The following is a 20,791-nucleotide window of genomic DNA, read 5'->3' as shown; positions in this document are numbered from 1 at the left end:
ACAAATATTTCCTTATTGTTCAACAACATTGTAAATTCACAGTCTTGTTACTGAGTCACAGTCAGAGAATGAAGGTAGATGACAAGTTTTTTTCTCCAGAAGCTCTGCAATCTCTTGCATAGAGGAGATGCTGAAAACCAGCTAGACTATTATTGGCCAACATAGATTCAGAAAATATCAACACGGTTTTAGCCACTAATCAAACATGTTATGGAAGTCCCCCAGATTGACAAACAGGCCAGGAAGTGGACATGAAAGAGATGGAAATTAAGAAAATATGATTCATAATTTCACAGCTGTGTGCCCTTTTCCCCTAAGAATTTAGGAGGACTTCACTAGCTGTGGCTGACTCCTATCTGCATGTACCCTAGATTTTCCTCAGTTGAGTGTATTTCAGACAGCTGCAGTTTGCAGATATTTCAGTTAATCACATCAATGGCTATATCAGTCTATGTAAGGTGAAAAGAGAGTTTAGGTGCTGAGGGAGGAGTTAGGATAACTTGACTACCCCCCACAGATATTCATTTGCAAGCATATAAGGAAAAGAAGATTACTGGGAATGGCCAGTGCACTTTTACAAAGGGCGAATTATGGCTGATGAAACTGGTGTGGTCCGTGGATGTTATCATAGAATGGTTTGGGTTGGAAGGGACCTTAAAGACCATCTAGTTCCAACCCCCCTGCCACGGGCAGGGACACCTCCCTCTAGACCAGGCTGCTCAAAGCCCCATCCAGCCTGGCCTTGAACACTTCCAGGGATGGGGCATCCACAACTTCCCTGGGCAACCCGTTCCAGTGCCTCACCACCCTCACAGTAAAGAATTTCTTTCCAATTTCTAATCCAATCTAAATCTACCCTCTCTCAACTTGGGGCCATTACCCCATGTCCCATCATTACACTTCCTGATAAAAAGTCCCTCCCCATCCTTCCTGTAGGCCCCATTTAGGTACTGGAAGGCTGCTATAAGGTCTCCCTAGAGCCTTCTCTTCTCCAGGCTGAACAACCCCAACTGTCTCAGCCTGTCCTCGTAGCAGACGTGCTCCAGCCCTCTGATCATCTTCATGGCCCTCCTCTGGACCCTTTCCAACAGGTCCATGTCCTTCTTGTGCTGAGGACTCCAGAGGTGGACACAGTACTCCAGGTGGGGTCCCACCAGAGCAGAGTAGAGGGGCAGAATCACCTCCCTCGACCTGCTGGCCACGCTTCTTTCGATGCAGCCAGGGATGCGGTTGGCTTTCTGGGCTGCAAGTGCGCATTGCCGGCTCATGTTGAGCTTCTTGTGTCTGAGGGCTGATGTGACTCAGGCAGCTGTAGTTTGGAGATATTAGAGTTAGCCACATAAATGACTATATGAGTTTATCCGATGCCAAGCAAGGTATAAAGGGTGAAGGGGGAATTAGTGTGCAACTCTGCAAGTCTGAAGGTGTTCTGCCTGTGTTGGAAAGAGGCACAGACAATATCTCTATGGGGGAAAAGGTGGTATACACAGAGCATAAGACATTGGCAGCTGCCTGAAATTTCTTTTTCCTTGATCTTGCTACTGAATCTCACCAACCCCTGATTTTCCAAATGTGGTCAGTTCCTCAGCCTTGTCAGGTAATGACAAAATCCATTTCTTGTTCAAAAAGTTAAAACTGATTTTAAAAAAATATATAATCTGTGTACCCTTAGTCTTTCAGAAGCATTATATTGGATTCCCATCCTTCTAGTGAGGTTTGCACAGAGGTCAGCCTAAAAGACTATGCAGATTTCTTGGGGATTGTAAGGAGTGGAGAAGTGTAAAAGAAGCCATTTTGACTAGAAAACCATCACTATTTACAATGAAAGAAGTGAACTCACTGAAATATTAAATCATAAATGTGTTTCTGATCTATTGAGTAGGAATGGCTGTCATTTTTATTTATTTATTGTTACTGTTGGAGGAAGAGATAATGAAATGAAGATAATGAGATGAAAAGAGATAATGGGACAAAAAAGTCAACTTTAATTTTCTTCTTCCTCGGGCAATCTTGTACTCAACACTAGTACTTGATATTTACTGAAGATGTGCATTCTCTACAGCCACATATTTATTGTGTTTTTTTCATTACCTGGACATGAGAGAGAAAGAAAAAGTATCTTACATTTAGTCTATAATTCATACTGTGATCGTGCCCGTAAGCCTTGGTGAAAATTAGGGGGTTTGGTTTTTGGTTTTTTTTTGTTTTTTTTTTTTTTTTTTTAAATGGGAAAACATGAAATTTCTACTTTAGTGAAATATTTAAATAACATTTTTTTACTCCATGAGTAAAATTCCTGACCTTGCTGTCGGTGCATCTACGTATTACCTCATGGGCTCTGGATAAAGTATTCCGTACTTTCTTGTCTGCCCTGGGTTTTTTCACCTCGTCCCCACCTCATCAGCCAAGCGCCAGCTGTCAGGGGTCATCCTTTGGTTACTGCTTGAGAGCTGTCAAGTGTTGGTCCCCGACAGTGCTCTGGGACTGACAGCCGCAGACACCAGGCTGCAGTGGAGAGGCATCTGGGACATATCTTGTCCCTCGTGCTCTGCTGTTGTCCAAATGGCGGCTGTTTCCATGAACCTTGTGAGAAAAAAAAAACACCCCAAAACAGGGTGTGTGATTTTTAAGAATTTGGCATTAGACACGAACTTCTCCCAAGTGAAAGCTAATGACCCCACATCCTTCTGATAACCTTTCAGCATTACCAGACAGTGTGACAATGCTGCAATATATTCCGATGTCTACCATACCCCCTCATTTGATGCAGGCCTGTTTAGGCTGGCACATGCTGGACAGCATTACCCAAGGACTGCATCTCCTGTTATCTACTGGTCCTGTCAGCAGTTATTAATGATGTTATGCAAACTTCCTAAACACATATAAGTTGCTGCCATTCAACAAACTCTTTACTGTTATTGCCAACATTAAATTGTTTCCATAGTTCACATAATTCATGACTTGCAGACCACAAAACAACTAGTGAAAAGGTATATCTGGGTCATGTCTGCCACAGACCATTGTATATTAGAGAATATCAATATTTTTAGGTAAAGGAGTCCCCAGTTCAACTGCTATCTGACTCTGAAAGGCAGCCTGTTCATCATCACGAGTAACTTCTGCTCAAGCTCTGCTTTGAAACACTTCTCTGCTGACAATGAACTGCACAGCAGGAGAGATACCATCTAAAGGAAAAATAAGCCTATGAATCCACAATATACACATATCCACAGCATAAACAAGAAGCAGTATTTCACCAAAAGCCACTTCTGTTCTTGTTTTTCCTGATGATGCATGTGAAGATACAGAATTTCCCATCTTCATTTCAGGTGAACTGTACGGCCATGAGTTAGTTATAACCAAAGAGAAAGAAGTCCTATCTTTATCACCAGAACAGTTAAATCCAATTCAATTTTCACATACTACCCTTTCAGCACCCCACGGTTCCTGGAGAAGCAACCTTCTTATATGAGAGGGTACATTTTCTTTTAAGACTTTTCCTCCCCTTAAATTGTAGTCTTTTAATGGGAATACATAGGAATGCCAATTACTGACAATTGTAGTACTGTCTTTTGCTATGCTAGCAACTCTTTCCAGTAGTAAATCTGTCCAGAGAATGGATACGCTTTGTTTTTCTACCTACTGTCCTCATTGCAAGCCTGTTTTTAAGAATACATTTATTCTTGCAGATATCTTTGCTTTCATTGCAACCTTTGTTATTAAACCCTGGAAACGAGGTCCTCCCTGCATTGCTGTGCCAGCACATTACCTTGTTATTTAGAATGTACAGAAAAATTGGGACCATGAGCACATTTTCAGGATAACAAATGTAAATAAATTGGAGAATGACACAAATTGTGTTCCTTGTCAAGATAACACTGATAAAAGAAATGGGAAATAACATGCAGCCAGCTTCACTGATGTCACAAGATTTTCTAGCTTTTTTTTTTTACATTCTTCAGGGTTATTATCAACTGATGCTGTAGTTACAAAAACAAATTTATCAGCTCAGCTGCAGTTTTATCAAACATTGCAGCTATCCATATGTGTTGATCAGTACTTACTCAGAAAATAATTGTGTTCCAATGATACATATTCATGTATTCAAAAAATAATCTTACAGAAGTCTCTCTAGAAAAAGCGATCATTTCCAACCTTTTTAATTCAACCTCTGACTTAAATGTCCCTACAACATAGAGGTTTGGAGGCCTGCTCCAAAGGGCAAACCTTGTGTGTCCTTTTTCTAACTTCTATTTCTGAGCCTTATGGTGGGTCACCAACCTGGCTTCTGCTCCTACTCCCAGATAATGCTGTGGTGTTGTGCAGAACCCACAACAAATATCCATAATGGCAGGAGAAGGAGAAGGTCAGTGTAAACCTTAGACATTGGAAACACCTCTTTGGCATAAAGCCCTGCAGTTATATAATGAGAAAGATGTATATTTAAAAGTAAATCACTCTCTTGCAAGATTCATCCAAGGATTACATAGGTAGTCAGTAAGGCTATTCATAATGCAGAAATTCAAGAGCGTTCATAATTGTTCAGGATATGGGTTATTATACTAAATTGATTGTGAGGAAATGTAACTTTGGGTCCAATTATATTTATTTAGGTGTCCATCTTAAAATATTGTTATAGTTTTACAGGTTAATATTTCCTTAAAAAGTAATTTTAACATTTGTAACACTTGGGTTTTGAGGATAGAGACTCCTTGTAATGCATTTTATCTTAAATTATTGATGTGCACTGTCAACCTTAGTTCCATCATCTACTGTGGTATCTCTGCTGCATCATTATGCAAGTTAACGAAACTCATGAGCAGGTATACTGGACATTTAAATTAATTTATATGTGTTTTATATGCAGAGGAATACATTGTATGGAGAATTGAAAATTAATAGCTATTCATATAGAAGTTCACATATCTTATTTATTAAAAGTATATTAAAGCAGCAGAATGAGATTAACATAAAAATCATGATACTTTTTACAACATTTAAGACACTGGTTAGAGAATTCAAAAGAACTGGTACTTTCGTCTCCCATCCTATGTTTTACAATAGATATTTTATCTTGAAAGACAGTGTCAGTAGCCTATCAGGATGATCAAAGATCATTATTAAATATATATATATATCAGTTCTTCTTGTGCAAATCCATTATCTTTGTTAGGGTTTCATGTGTACTTTCTTGAGAAAAAATTCTCCTTGTTCCCTTTCTGTTTCATTCCCTTTAGCCCTGCTTAATAGGAAAAAGAACATTGCCACCAATTTGACCAATTCCAGTCAGTTCCAAAAAAGGATGTATTTTTTTGAACCAACATCTTTCAACCTGATTCGAACTGTAGCCGTTATAATTTATAAATTTCTTCAGAAAGAATTCCTACAGAATGTCAATTGACCTTCAGCTGCTCTGCGGTGTTGGTAGTGCGATACAATAATGCATCGAGCCAAAAGACTTTGCAGCGTACCTAAAGGGCATTCGCATTACAGGCACCGAATAGCTACAACTTGTAATTCACCGCAGGGGATGGGGCAGCCAACGCAAACAGCTCTAAGTGGGGCTGGCAGTAGGAAAACTATACTTGTTGCAGGCTTGCTCTTGGAAAAATGCCAAACTTGAGACAGAAATATCTAATTGCTAAAGGTTATAAGCTGCAGCCAGTACCACAATAGCAGAAAATCTCTATTGAACAGGTAGCTATTAACATCTGACAGCCTTTTAAAAGCTGGGTTGTTTTGGTTTTTTTTTCCAAGAACAGAAATTACAAATGATTTCTAAGTACATTCTACAGATCTTTGCTTTCAAATCAATGTCATAGTAACTGAGATCGATGAAGCTTCCTCAAAAAGATGCTGAACTTAAAACTGGCCACTACTTGCACTCTGTAATTCACTTGCTGCTAATTAGTACCGAGTGTTTCTCTGTAGAAATACTGGTTAAAAGATGACTTTAAACTATTGTACTACTATACGATTTGTATTTGGAGTATAGCTTTATCTTTTTGTAGTCTGAGCTCTGAACAAATGCAGTGCAACATCTCTGGAACACATATGAGATTCGTGAATCTTTCTATCAGAGACTGCAGAAATTTTTTGAGGAGGGAGGTAAAGCTTTTGGTGCAGACTGAAATATTGCAAGTCTTTTCAGTGAAATTTCCTAGGTTAACACCTGCAAAGGAGCTCTGCTTAGAGAGTGGCCAAATCCAAAATCTTCCATCAGAACAGCTAACACAGAAGCTGAATTTATCCCAACTCCAGCTTACACTTCGGATAACCAAATCTCGTGAGAAATTCCAACAAGAAATTCTGGATGTGATTTACATACAACATTTCAGGTCTTTTGCTCAGCATGTGTGCAAGATTATTAATGGTGACAGCTTCACTCAATGAGCAAATAATGCTTCACATTTAATTTTCTTTGTGATTTGCAATTGAAGATTTTACTTTAAATGTGTGACTTTTTTCGTAGCTTCTCCTGGACTATAAAATCAGCTTTCACTGTTTTTCACAGCGCTCCACTGTCTGACCAAGCTGATATCACACCAGGTAAATTACAGCATCATCAGAGGCATGAACTTTTCCCATTTGCTCTTGTAAGGATGCAAACTTAAAAACCTACTTGTGACATTTTAAACACTGACAGTTCTAGACTTGCAGCCAAAGCAATAAGCAGAATATATTCCATTAAAACCAATGCTGTGAAATCTGGCCCTGGGTATAGAATGTGACCAAAAAACAACAGCTTTGTAGGTTTTAAATTGGTTTAGACAGGATGAGAATAAGTCCCCCAAGGATTCAGCTTTAAATCCTCAGTGGTATTTAGGTTTCTCACTCTTACCGAGGTGTCTTTTCCCCTAAGAGTTTAGAGTCAAGATACTTTAGAGGAATTTAGGCCTCGATGTAAGCTGGAAACTTGCATTTAAAATCAGGTAAACTTTGAGGGCAGCTGCCCATACACTGAGAAATGTCTAAATAGAGAGGAGGCTGGACTGAAGGGTGTTTGTAGTTTGGATTATTTTTATGTATCAGACTACTGCCTCTAAAATCTGTTCTGCTGACATTGCAGCCAGCCTGACACAAGCCAGTTCTGAAGTGGAAATGGTACAGCTGCTCCGAGGATGCCCAGAGCATATTAACTGAGTTCAGTATTTTATAATTCTGGCTCCACCTTTTCTGGATCGAGTTGACTCACGCAGAGAACCAGATCAAGTTTACCTGCAATTCACAACACAGAGGGTGCACTGCATTCTTTGCATAAGCATAACATGTATTACTGCAGCTTTGTTAACCACAGTGACATCTTATTTTGCGGGTTGGTGGCGTAACTCTGTCCTAAACATTACACTCTTGCACCTGGTCTTATACTTTTATTTTGGATACTTAAAATGAGAGGCTTTTCAGCAAAAGAACTCATTTACTTTCTGTTTGTACAACGTGCTGCATAATGGCCCTCCTGTGTTATAGAATAATAGAATACCAGGTTGGAAGGGACCTGAAGGATCATCTGGCCCAACCTTTCTTAGCAAAAGCATGGTCTAGGCAAGGTGGTCCAGCACCCTGTCCAGCTGAATCTTAAAAGTGCCCAGTGATGGGGAATCCACCACTTCCCTGGGGAGATTATTCCAATGGCTGATTGTTCTCAGTGTGAAAATTTTTCTTGTGCCCAATTGGAATCTCCGAAGGAGTAAGGAAGGCATTACCCCTTGCCTTTCCCGTGCAACTCCTTGTAAAAAGGGAGTCTCCATCTTCTGTGTAGCCACCCTTTAAATACTGGAATGTGGGGATAAGGTCTCCCCTAAGCCTTCTATTCTCAAGGCCGGACAACCCCAATTCTCTCAGCCTTTATTTATGGCAGGCTTCCAGTCCTTTGATCATCTTTCATCATCAATAGACTTTAAGCTTCCATTAGAGGCTGACATACACCTGGAAGCTCTAAACACCTCCTCACGAAAATGCACTGTGACCCTTACTTAGGTAAAGTGGATCTGGTACTTCCCCAAAAGCACTCAACTTACTATTTTCCACTCCTGGAAAACAAAGTTTCCTGCACCAGCCAACTGCCACGGCACGTGCACAGCAAGTCTAACGAACAAAAGCACCGGACGCCATCCTTATACACTACAGAAATAAAAAACCCCCAACTATTCAACAGAGAGTATCAAAATTCAATATATTTACCTCCAACATAGGGTGCGAATGGGATGGCAGCAAAAAAGACATTTCTGAGAAGACTGACAAAATGTTTCTCCAATCCTCCTCATAAATGATCCATGACAAGGAGGGGATTTAAAATTGAGAAACCAAGTCAGTTTGAAAGAAAATGTCTCTTTTAGAGTTCCACAGGAAATAATACTGTATAATGTAATGGGCCAAAAAGACACCTAAGTAGCTTTATTCTAAATGCACAGTAATTAAATAAAAGACCATAAGGTCTCATCCTTTTTAAAAGAGACACTGCAATAGTAGAGGATATGCTCCCTCTGTGGCAGCAGTAATCATCTACTGAAACGGTTTTATAAATTTTTACTTTTAAATGGGGTCCACTCACCCTTCATACAAAAGATAAATGTTTAAGGGATCATTAGAATAAATGTAAACCCCATTGATTTCCATGAGACTGATATTTTTGTAAGAGGTTTGTGCGTGAAATAACAATGACATAAAATTATATGAAAAGCAGAGAAGGAAATGTGGAAAGAGTTAGTGTTTCAAAACATATTCCTCATCAATAAGAATCCTGGAATGATGGTCTGGAGTGTAGAAGGAGAACCCTGGGAAGAAGTTTTCATGGATGTTTAGGATAGATGTTTCACTGACAAAGTAAAAATAGGTAGAAAATAGACAAATCACAAAAGATGTTAGTAGAAACCCATCAATAATGTGTACATCTGTAAAGTATACATTTTTTAAACCAGGAAGCAAAAAAAATAAAACAGAAGACAATTGATGTGTTACGTTTCTGAGTATTGCTTTGTAATTCCACTTTCAAGGTAGCTTTTATGACTTGTGCAGAAGTATGGACTATTCTCAACTGAATAAAGATATTAGACCAATTAATGACACATTTTTAAAGGTAGAGGAAGGGGAAAACATGGAGACAAATACAAAAGTTACACAGAGGAAAATATTGAGATAGATTTCTGCTGATTTGACTGTCTTCATCTCAGACTGAAGTAAAATTTTCCAAGTGTGCCTGAAAATGTGTATAATCTCAGTTTTATTTAATGTTAAAAGACAAGATTTAAAGTTGTCAGACAAATTCTGTTGGATTTAATCTTTTCGTTCCAGCAGCTTCAAACTCAAATCGATAAATCTTCTTTTAGGCACTTACTTTTGATTAGGAGTTTTCTAGACTGAAGTTGAAGCACAATAATCAAAGAAATGTATATCGTATATTTAATCTTAGTGACTTCCATTTTCATTGAAATAATCCATTTGACAATAGCTGCAAATGGAAGGTGAAGATAATAACACACAAAGAATTTGTTGCTATTACAGTTGATTCTCTGTGAATGGTCTATGTAAAACAAAGTTTAATGTTAGATTATTGCTATAACTAGTAAATGGCATTCTGTCTCACTTCATAGATGCTGGAAGAAACGTGTCATGAACAGCTTAAACATCCCCTCCCCAAAATTTGCTCTCAGCTGTTCTATTTCTTCAGGCCTTAGCCTACATTAACTGCGCATCCACAGCCTTACTCTCTCTATTTAAATCTGGAATACCTAGCAACTTAAATAATATGCTTAGTTTGCACAGCGAAGGAAAGAGCACTCTCTTGATTGTTGGAGTCCAAAAGACTCCTGTTTGTGAAGTGCAGCAGTATCCACCTGGACTTACAGTAACAACAAATAACCCTTAGTGTAGTGCCATTACATCTATACAAAGAGCACAGGACAGAGACAGCTAGATGGGCAGCTAGTGAGGGCACCATATCTGCATTATAATGGGAAAATGTAGCATCCAAGTTTGTTTACAGTTAAATTCCAGGATGCCTAAGCCTATTTTGATTTAAACATTATTAAGAAGCCATCCTCATCTAGCAGACAGTCTCTATAGGTCACACTATTATTTATTGAAAGTAGAGAAGATGATAAGTGCACGGCAATAGAATGATGACGATGTTTTAAATTGATATATCACTTTATATCCATGAATATCAAAATGCTTCATGGGTATTAGTTATTCATAACTCTTGACACCAAAACAGAGCTAGCTGAATTATTATTTAACTTCCTAGACACAACTCCGTGTCATCTACATTCCCATGTCATTGAGATTGGTAGTGTACTTTTGAAGTGACTCCTGATCATCCCTCTTTACTGTGTTACGGTCCACATCACAGAGCAGCTCTGGAGAATCCAAACTGGATTGCGCTGGCATGTCATTAAACCCGAAGAGGTGTTCCAGGAGAACACTTAATCTGTTCTCGTAGCAGAGAGACATTCAGTCCTTGGATCTAGTAGTCCAATGCGACTCCCCAACACATGAACAAAATATGTGTGCCGAGTCCTGAGTGCTGTTTGATCCACTCAGCACAGCCCTGCAGACTCCTTCTAGCACATTCCACCACTTGCTCATTCATATGTAACTCACACAGCTGACCCAGCTCACTTGTCCCAGCCCAGTTGCTTTGACACGTCTTTGCCTCAGGAAGGACACTGCTTCTCTACACTTGATGTTGAAGAGAAGCAAGTTGTTACTCATTATTTTCCTTTTTCTTTTTTTCCTGTCATAATTTTCCGCAAGTATACCACCAAAAAGACAAACAGTGAAGGGGAAAGAAACAGCTCATCTTTTTACTGTTTAAAACGCTGTTTCCTCTGTGTCACTTTAACTCTAAAACATGAGGTGTAAGGGTACAGAGAACACTGGTGTTTATCTTGAATCTCTGCCTTTGTTTTGGATCAAAACTGCATCACCCAGGCCAAAGACAATACTAAACATTTACCGCTGAGGTCACTGATCTGCAATTTGTTGCAGTGACAGATCCAATATTGTGTTTGGGGAACAGACTGGATGGCTGTTAATGCACTATTATAGGCACAGTTGGGAAATTGGCTGAGCACCAGGTAACTGGAAGAACTAGAGCTTATTGCACAAGTCCAAGAGTGTTTTAACTTGTGGCTTGATTGCTAACATGGGGTGAGCTTTTAAAATGTTAATTGATTTTTTTTTTTTATAATAACATAAACCATCTGTAGCTTTGAACTTAAATTTAACTTCTCTAATTAAGTCTGAGACTTCTACTACAAGAACTGTCTGTCACACATCAATCTCTTCATTCTAATTTTCATTCAGTTTGTCGTATCATTTAAAGCCCTGACCCCACCGTGGCAAGGTTTTAATTAACAATAAAATAGTTCTAGGGGAAACTCTGTATGAAGTATGAGGAATTGAGTTTAGACCCATTCAGATAACAAAGGGAGACCTGACATAGTATCTTGTGTTTTACCAATGTGTTTGTGGCAGACAAGTTATTCCATTTATCTGTGGATTATCTGTGATTAATTTTTAAGCCATGGCTTAAAACCCCAGTTTTCTGTGGGAAGTTCTCCTCCCAGCCACACACTGTACTATGTGTCAGATTCTGAGAACTGTCAAGACATTGGCAAACCATGCAAACAACAGATAAAAATTACTGGGGGGCATGGGGTGGGGCAAATGAATACTAGGTGTGGAAGAAATGCACTGACAGGATGATAAATCATTTAGCTCTGAAACAGAAGCAGACTTGCCAGAGGAGGAGGAATGTCAAGGGCAAGAAATCAAAGATAGGTTGTGAACAAAGCTGTTACTGTGATCATCACCATATTACTACGTGTGGGCAGAGAATGTCCGTAGGGCTAATGGCTGCTATGTAGAAAACAGAACGAGGAAAACTTCAAGGAATACTTTTGGCTGAACCCATTAACTACTTATATTAGGACCATATTAATTGTTAGGCAGGTAAAATGTTATATGTTTGACATTAAAGTTATCTTCTAAAATAAACTGTGCTGGGTGGTATAGAAAACAATAATGCTTTGTATCTACAGGAAAGGCAAAAAACGAGTGTCTGTCTCTTGGAAGAATTATTTACATAGTTATTAAAGCTTCTCCCTGGGATCTCATCCCCAGAAAAAAAAAAGAAAAAAAGCTGCTGAACTTACTACACTCAGTTAAAGAAGGATGTTAGATTAGTCAAGACCTGATAGAATATCATTATTGGGAAAACATGTACTAGAGATATTCCCACTTCATGTAACATACAGTGCAGTTTACAAAAAACCCCACACCACATATCATCCCTCCGCACCTTCCTAGATGCTTACAAAGGTCTGTTCTGAAGGCGCAAAAAGCAGTGATGTGTCAAAATTGCCCCTGAATCCCATGTGACTGCAGTTCTAAGCACAGCCTGAAGATTTGAGTCTTCCTATTGAAAATCATATTAGGATGTGAGAACAATGTAAAACAGAGTGCAGAGTGGAAGAGCTGGGTTGTACCCTTTTAAGGACCTGAGACTTCTCCAAGTCTGTGAGGACCAAGGACCAAGAAGTACTTCAAGTCCTTTTATAGGAGCTTTTCAATCCCAGAGGGTTTGTAATCTCATCTGATTTTGCAGCAACTGCAATTTTAATCAGAAGCGACGCTAAAATCGACAATGACAGTGAGTCCTTCAGGAATGCTGCAGAGTGATGGAGCAAACTAGAAACCCAGAAAAAGTGAAACTACTGCTACAGGCAAACAAATGCAATTGAGACTTTAATGAAATTGCACTAAAATGTGCATATGGTCAGCTGTGTCAGCTCCATTCATGAATGGTATTTCATTAAGATAGCATAACTCAATCAAATCCATTCATGTGCCCAAGGTCTAAAAACTGAAGCATGCAACACTGTAAACAACAGACCAGCAGATTTGAATCTTGGTTGGAAAAAAGCAAGATTTTAAAATATTCTTGTTTCACATCAAGATGATGAGACAATCTTGGTTTTTTCATTTTTTTTTTCTCACATTGCAAATGAAATTGAGAGTGATGTCCTTCCTTGCAGAATAATCAATAACTCAGTTGCCAAGCATGAGACTGGAATGTGGAGCTTCTGGTGGAAGGTCCTGGTCTGAATTAGGCAGAGCAGAGATTTGAGCCTGCCTTTCCCATACAAATACATTATACATCGAAGTAATTGGCACTTCTGGGGCCACAGTCTTAAGCTCTTTTTCTGAACAGCAATTCCTTTCCAGTCCCAATAAACTTTTCTCAGTTAAAGTTTCATGCACTTGGCTTATTGCTTCTGACAAAACAAGGAAATAAAAAATAAAACTATTTCGTTTATAGCTAGTTCTAAGGTGAGAACGTTGTCTGTTCAAAAAGAGGAAAGAGTTCCAAAGAAAGAAGAGTTAAATGTTCCATAGAAGACAGTCTTGTCTATATTGAGAGACTGAAAGATTGTATAAAAGGAAATTATTTCAGTGATGAGTAAAAGGTGCTAGTTTTACAAGACGTGATGGGAGTCAGAACTATATTCAGCGGTGAAGCCTATCGTCTCCCAGCAAACTAAAAGACAAGATGTTTGCTCAGATTGTACAATTTCTATAAAGTCATCCATATCAACACCCTTGTGTGATTGCAGAGCATTTGTATTGTACAGGTAGAACTGAAAGGCGAATGAAAACACTCCTGAGTATGTGTAGCTGTGCTGATGAAATTAAAGGGGACCTTCCAGTTTTACAAGGGCTTTAAGTGTTGCATTAAGAATCTGGTCCACATGCCATATGTAAAATGAATGATTCCTGAATGTTTATTGTCTAAGACAGACCTGATCCCAAGCCATACCCACGCATAGATTTTTCAACAGAAACTGATATTAAATTTGCTGGGAAATTGCAAGAAAATCATGAAAACTTTGCAATAAGTAAAATGGGACCAAGAAGAAAGTGCTACATTCATAAACCCTATATGACAACACGGAATACATTGGGAATTATCTATCATCTTTACAGCTGTTTAATTTAGAGGATAATAAATAAAGGAGTTTGGGGATCCTTTAAAAGATGGCTGGAGAAATAGTTTAAAAGGAGCATGAAACTGGACTCTCCTGTTTCTGTGATTTCATAACAGCGTCATCCCAGACTCCAAAAACTGAAAGGCTACAGAAAGTATTAGTGTTTCCAACCGCATACATGGGAGAAATTTTCCTCCCCTGTGTACTAATACATTGTAAAAGAACATAAAACTCTAAATAACATGTGATAAATCTTTATGCTGTGAAATGGCTTGTATTTTCTCATAAAAATCAGCCAAGAGAGATTTGGTTGATCTGTCCAAGCACATGTCTAATTTTGAACTCCACATCGTTCCCCCCAGCAATTTGCTGTACTTTTGGAAAAGGATGATACTACCACCTTACTATGTGTAAACAAGAATTGCACCCAAAGAGGGGACAAGGCCACACTTTTTACAAACCTTTTTACAAAGTCAGTTCTGTGGCTGTCAGAAACAGGGGGAGAATTCACAGCATAGGGAGGACTCAGGAATTTTAACCGTGGTTACGTGGAATGAATGGGATAGTTTTCCTGCCAGCAATTTAATGTTGTTGTCCATATTTCTGGTGATTTTAAAATTAACCCAGGCTTGACTGCTGGCCACCGCTCCTTTTACTAACACAGCATATATATGCACTTTACTAGCATTTCTAGAAGGTGGACTTTGTCATAGTCAGACTAGAAATGGAGTCTGAGAAATATGACAGTGAACACTCAGATAAGGATTTACTACAGAATAAGGTACCAGTGCTTGGAATGTTATCTGCAGCTGTCATTTGGCAAACTACATGGGCTAGGTTATGCAAAGCATTTTGGACAGCTTTATAGTGCTATATATACATATATATAGCAATAATATGTTTACTACTGAAGCTTATGATGAATAATGACTAGAGCACCTCCCCAGGATATTTGCAAAGTTCTCAAGGGGTCATCTTAAAACAAATCAGGAAAATATATAATTGTCCCTAAAGATCTAAATATGCATTCTGGTCACTGATAAATATAGAAAAAATTTACACAGGTTACAGATTGAGAATTTAGAAGGTCATCCCAAAGACAGGGTTTCCAAATACGGCAGCCTAGCTTTAGAGATATACAATGCTTTTTGGTGCTTTCTCTTACTGTTTGAGTTTAAAAATAACAGCTGAGATAAAAGTACATATTTCCCATCAGAATGGCCACTAGAAATATTAGGAATACAGAAGTAAATAAGTGACAACTAACTGCATCATAAAAGCAAATGAGATTCAACAAGGCTAAAGAGAATCTCTACAGAAATGGATAAATACGGGGATACCAACATCTCTTTGAACTTTGCATAGAAATAACAGCCACACACACATATTGTCATGCGTGGCACTGGGATGATTTTTCCTATGGCATTCAGGATACACATGATTTTAAGATTATACAAAAGCTAGTTTGGAACTGTAAAAATTTAAGTTCTACCCCAGAACATCTAATTATTTTGTGGCAAAAGGATTGATACACCAACAGAAGACGTGAAAGCCACATCAGTCAACACGACGCATCCCTGATAGACTCCGTGTCATCACTTTGAGCATTTGACAGCCCAATGGCAATCTTTGTGGCATATACTAAGCCTGATATGGTTCATGTCTGTTTGATCATGGTGGACGCTCATCCTGGATCACCTGAAGGACTCTATTTTTTTCCGCTCCAAATTCTGGGTTTTTTTCTGCTCAAATGGTGGACTGTTAAGGCTTGTTTTTAAGGATGGGAGACTCTGGACAAATTGTGCAATGGAGGAAACTTCATCCAATCTACATATGAAGCCTATCAACCATTTGTAAGAAGAAAAAAATGTCAAACATGTCACATCCATTCCTTTCTACTCTCTGAAAGGAAAAGTTATAAGACGAGATTGCAAATTTTTGATTGGTCCACATGACAACAGTACACGCTGCCATAATTCACATACTGGGGATGTCATATGTGCATAAAAAAGAAAGAAGTTCTGAACAAAAGTGACCACAAATAGACAAATACAATGGAAGCAAGAAACTAGAGAGACAATTCACAGAATTCATTGTAACCTGAAATAACTAGATAGCAATAACATTAACCAGAAATAGCCATTCGGGGAGAATGTGTTTAAAACAGCCTCTGTGCATATGTTTAACTTGATGCACTAGAATGAGCACACATATTGAATGTAATTAGCAGTCACACATTCAGATGGAACAAAATGACTTGTGAAAACCCACCATTTCTGCTACAAATGTCCTAAAATTAGAGGGCAGAAAATAATGTTGCTAAGAAAATTACCCTGGAAAGCTTGTACCTTTTCTTAATATTGTTGTGTTGACTAAAAGCTATGTCTGCATGAATGATGTCATTACAATATCTCATCTTTAAGTAGCAGTATTTTGTACATAAGTTATTATAGTTTTTGCCATAAAACATTTATATTCTAATTGTCCTTTCATATTAAAGAAGGAGAAGCACGTAGTGCCCAGGAGTTGAGTATCACTTTGAATTCTTAGAAGTCCTTCAGTGGGACTCTCCGCCCTCTGTAGGCACCAGAACAATGCCAGCATGCAGAAATCCTGCCAACATGTCCAGATGTGTCTGGGAGTCATGGGTTATAGAAACCTGCAGCCAGCCTCCCAGTGACAGCAGCCTTGTCTAATTTTCCCTGGTAATTGCCTGCCAGCTCTTCTCCATTCTGAGGAAAAGTATCCAGAGAGACACTGAAGTTTGAGAAGCCAATAAACCTTCCCCTAAGGACCCCAAATGGTCCTCACAGCAGGGCAGGGAGTGGTAAGAGCTGCTCATTTGTGTCCACTCCTTTGATTTTCCCCCTGGATCTGAAAGCAGAGAAGGAAAGCGAGGAAGGCAAATTGCAGAGTGATTCTCTTACTGCCCTTATCTACCACTTGTCTCTAAGTCTCAGCAAGGGAGATGGTGATCTCCTGGAGCTAGGGCTACCCTGTAGCAGATACAGTGCTAGGCATCTTTGGAGGCATCACTTAATGATTGGGTCTTTCTTTCTTAGGAGGTTCCAAGCAACACTGTAGCCAGATCTACATGCTCGTGAGCAAGAGGAGCTCAGAAATCAGAAGGCAGACCCAAACCCATGATGTAAGCCTCAAAAAAAAAATATGTCTCAGAGCTTGGTGGTGTTTCAGATGGTGTTGTATTTTCTGAGAATCTGAGACTCCATCACCTGCAGGCTCATTCAAGTATGCATCTCCCATAGGTTCAGCATGTTACAGAAAACCAAGACTTAACAAGGTGATAAGACTAATGAAAAGGTGAAATTGAAGGCAATGAGAGAGGCCTAATGAAGAGGTAAGGACAAAAACAATACAAAAGAGAATGCTCAGAATGTACAACAAACCCAAGCCAAATAGTAAAATCTGATACCAACGGTCATCTAAGCTCTGTTATTTTACTTTGCTGTTCCAAATCCATGCAATATTTATTGAAATTTTTTTTTCAGAGTTTAAAAATTTCAGTGAAAGAACATTTGCCAGGTTCTCTAGATGTTTTCTTCTTGTCTGTCTGTCTGTGACACAACTCATGTGCCACTTTCCCACATTTCAAAAGTGCCACAAAGGGCTCTTTTGCCCTAATAAACTCTCAGAACTTTTTTACAAAAAATGGTTGTGAACTTTGTGACCTTACTGTATGGCAAAACTATTTGTTCTCAGGAATAAATTAGAAATGATTGCAACTCCACATTTCATCACACTGTTAAAAACGTTGATTTTATTTGCTATTTAATTATTGCTAATTTCTAGAGTTTTGCTCTTTATTCTTCTAAGCTCACTGTTCTAAGGAGTAAATACTGTCTTTAAAGAAGGACAGGATGTAACCATACAATTCTAAGGGTAAGTCACCATGCTTTCTTCTACAGCAATATTTTAAATTCTTAAATTCTCTTTAAATTCTCATGTATCTATCTAGGCAGACTAAAAACAATGACTATATCTCATAATAACTTAAACTACATCCAAACAGACACAACCCTATGAGAGAAACATTAGCTATAAATATTAACATTCCCCAAGAACATCTAGAGCAGTTGGGTTGAGCTTTTCTTCAAACCTACTTTGTTTTCCAAACAAACAGGTGCTGACAGGACGTTGTGACATTAGTAGTCATAAGTGTATAAAAGTTTATCCATTATCCATCCAAACCTCTAAAAGTTTTTATTTTCCTTAAATACCTATGCTCTTCTCTCAGACCAAACAGGTGACTGAGCTTCCTGCTCCGAAACAGAGCAAGAATTTCATGAGGCAAAATGGAAACAAATGCTTAAATTTAAGATTTTATCTATGCTACTGTGATTATGTTTCTACAAGGTTCAAAAGAAGTTACAGCTGTATGTAAGCCCTCTTCTAAGAAAAGTCTCCCCAAAAAAGTTCCCATCCTTGCTATTACCAACATTGCTGAGTTGGCGGTTGTAACAGTGAGAAAAGGCTTCAACAGCTTTCTTTATTTAAACCCCTGCATCAGTAAAACTTCCTCAGCATGTGATTTATAATTGTTCCCCAGCACAGTTGTGGAGCAGGACTGATTATCAAGGGGATTAAAATACCAGAAACTCTCTGAGGAGTGGCTCTGAGGTCTTCTCTTCAGTCTCTTTGCTGAAAAGCTGATATTAATAGTGATGGGATTTAAATTTAGCTTTTTTTCTGACAATATTTCCTGGCACGATCAGCATCTAAGGCCTTACTGGAACCCTTTCAGAAAAGTGTCTGACTTCTGTCCAAGGCATAATACAGCTGCAATTCGTGAACATACCTGAGTATAGCATAGCTCACTGGCTACAGCTGGAAGAAAGTAGTCACAGAGCAATAGATCACTCTTGTGGACTGACCATGGGCCTGATTCAGCTTTCCCAAACTGCTCCCCCAAGCTCTACATTCTGGCTCCAGTTCTCTGGGCTAAGTCATTTTACCACCTTGTAACTAAGTCAGTTCCATAATTGATAAAATTAAATTTTTTATATTGATCAGACAATATAAGATCTAGGTATTATTTTTTACCTTTCTTTTTTTTTTTTTCATTCTAAGTATATGTACAAGTTCTATTTTATCTGATGACGGACCTTTTCTACATTTTTGCTTTTATGTCAGGGTCTGTATGATGAGGAGAATGAAATTTAGTGATGAATCAAACTGGACTGATGATTGAACTTCTTTAAATTTGATTATGTCAAAGAAAATACATAAAAAGTAAATATTCATAACTGGTTATGAATTATGCATATGTAGAAATGCCTGTTGAAGAACTGCTAAGATATTCACGCTGGTAAATTAGTCAGGCTGGAGACCATTCTTATTGCTGTTTAATTTATAAGTGTAGACTAGACATCTGCTTGAAAAGATTTACAAATGACTTGGTCAGTGGTGAGTCAATGCTTTTCTTATGCTTGAAGAGAAAATGAGAGACAAAGGGAAAAAAACATGAATGAATGTTTTCATTTTCTCATGAAAATGAGTACCTTTTCTTATGATAATTAGATATTTAGCAGAAACACTACAGTTGTGGGCTTCTCTTAAGCTATTCTTTGACCAGAACTGAGGAGTGGTTCACCATAACTGGCCCAAGATAGGCATGTACAGTTGGAAGCCCCTGTGAACAGACAAAAGCTATTCTGTAGCTAACTGCGTCTATTTGCACATGCGTTGGACCTAACAACACAACAGCTATGTTACTTAAAGAAATTTAAGCTCTACTATAGCCAGTTGGATGCAAAAATGGTGTAATACTCATCAGTTAAGCCCGCTCTCAACTTCAGCCTAGCAGAGCAGATCATCCAAGTGATTCCCACAGGTCATAACAAAACATTTTACTCGCGTGATCTCCAGGTGAGCTGGATCCTAAGGTCCCAGAATGTGGCAAAGCACCAGGCAACCAAGCTGTACCTATCACTTAACATTTGTTGCACTCGCTTCTGCCACACGCAACATTTGAGAAGACAATCTGGTTGTGATAAGTACAGCAGCAAGCTATTGTAATGGAGTTTCAGAAAGAAAAAAGAAAGAAGAAAAGGTAGCAAATAGTTAATGTGTGGTTTTACATCAATTCATCTGAAGCCATAGAGCATGACGCTTTTGGAAACGTTTGGCTAAAGAAGAGTATGAAAGTTTGAAATTATGGAGACATACAGAAACCAACCACTCATCACAAATCAATAATTTAATTTTTTTCAAAGGAAATTTGAAGCCTTAAAAGAAGGAAATATCAACAGGACACTATTACTGAAGCTGGCAATGTCAAACACATTCTCCTCTTGGGCATTTTACTTGATACCTCCAGAAGACAAATGCCAACATGAGACAGAAACTTCTATCCCTCCTGCACAACAAACATGTCTGAAGAAGTGATGAAACCTGAAGCAGTAACTGAATAGAAAGAGCTCTTGTTGTCAGCTAATACTCTTTTGCACAGTATTACTAAAATAGCTGAAGAGTATTGAAAGCAACTGCTCTTACATCTCAAGATAAAAAAGTTCAAGTTGCAAAATCAAAAGGCATCTGTTGTACTGCACAAACCCAGGAATTTCTATGCCTGCATATGGTAGGTGTTTGGGCACTGCACAAAATCAAGAATTTCTGTGCCTGTGTTTGGAAGAAATCAGTGAGGACAGTAATGAGAATATCTGCGACTTTTTAGGAAGCAGGGAAAGATTTTTCTGTTCTGGTAGATTGATGCTGGTCAACAGCATCCTGGACACAGGGTCTTGAAATAACAAGGAAGAGCAAATGTAACTGGTGGTTGGTGA

The sequence above is a fragment of the Larus michahellis genome, chromosome 2, assembly GCF_964199755.1.
Source record: "Larus michahellis chromosome 2, bLarMic1.1, whole genome shotgun sequence".
In the NCBI taxonomy this organism is placed as follows: Eukaryota; Metazoa; Chordata; class Aves; order Charadriiformes; family Laridae; genus Larus; species Larus michahellis.
The sequence above is the reverse complement of the archived record's forward strand: the minus strand, read 5'-3'. Positions refer to the sequence as shown.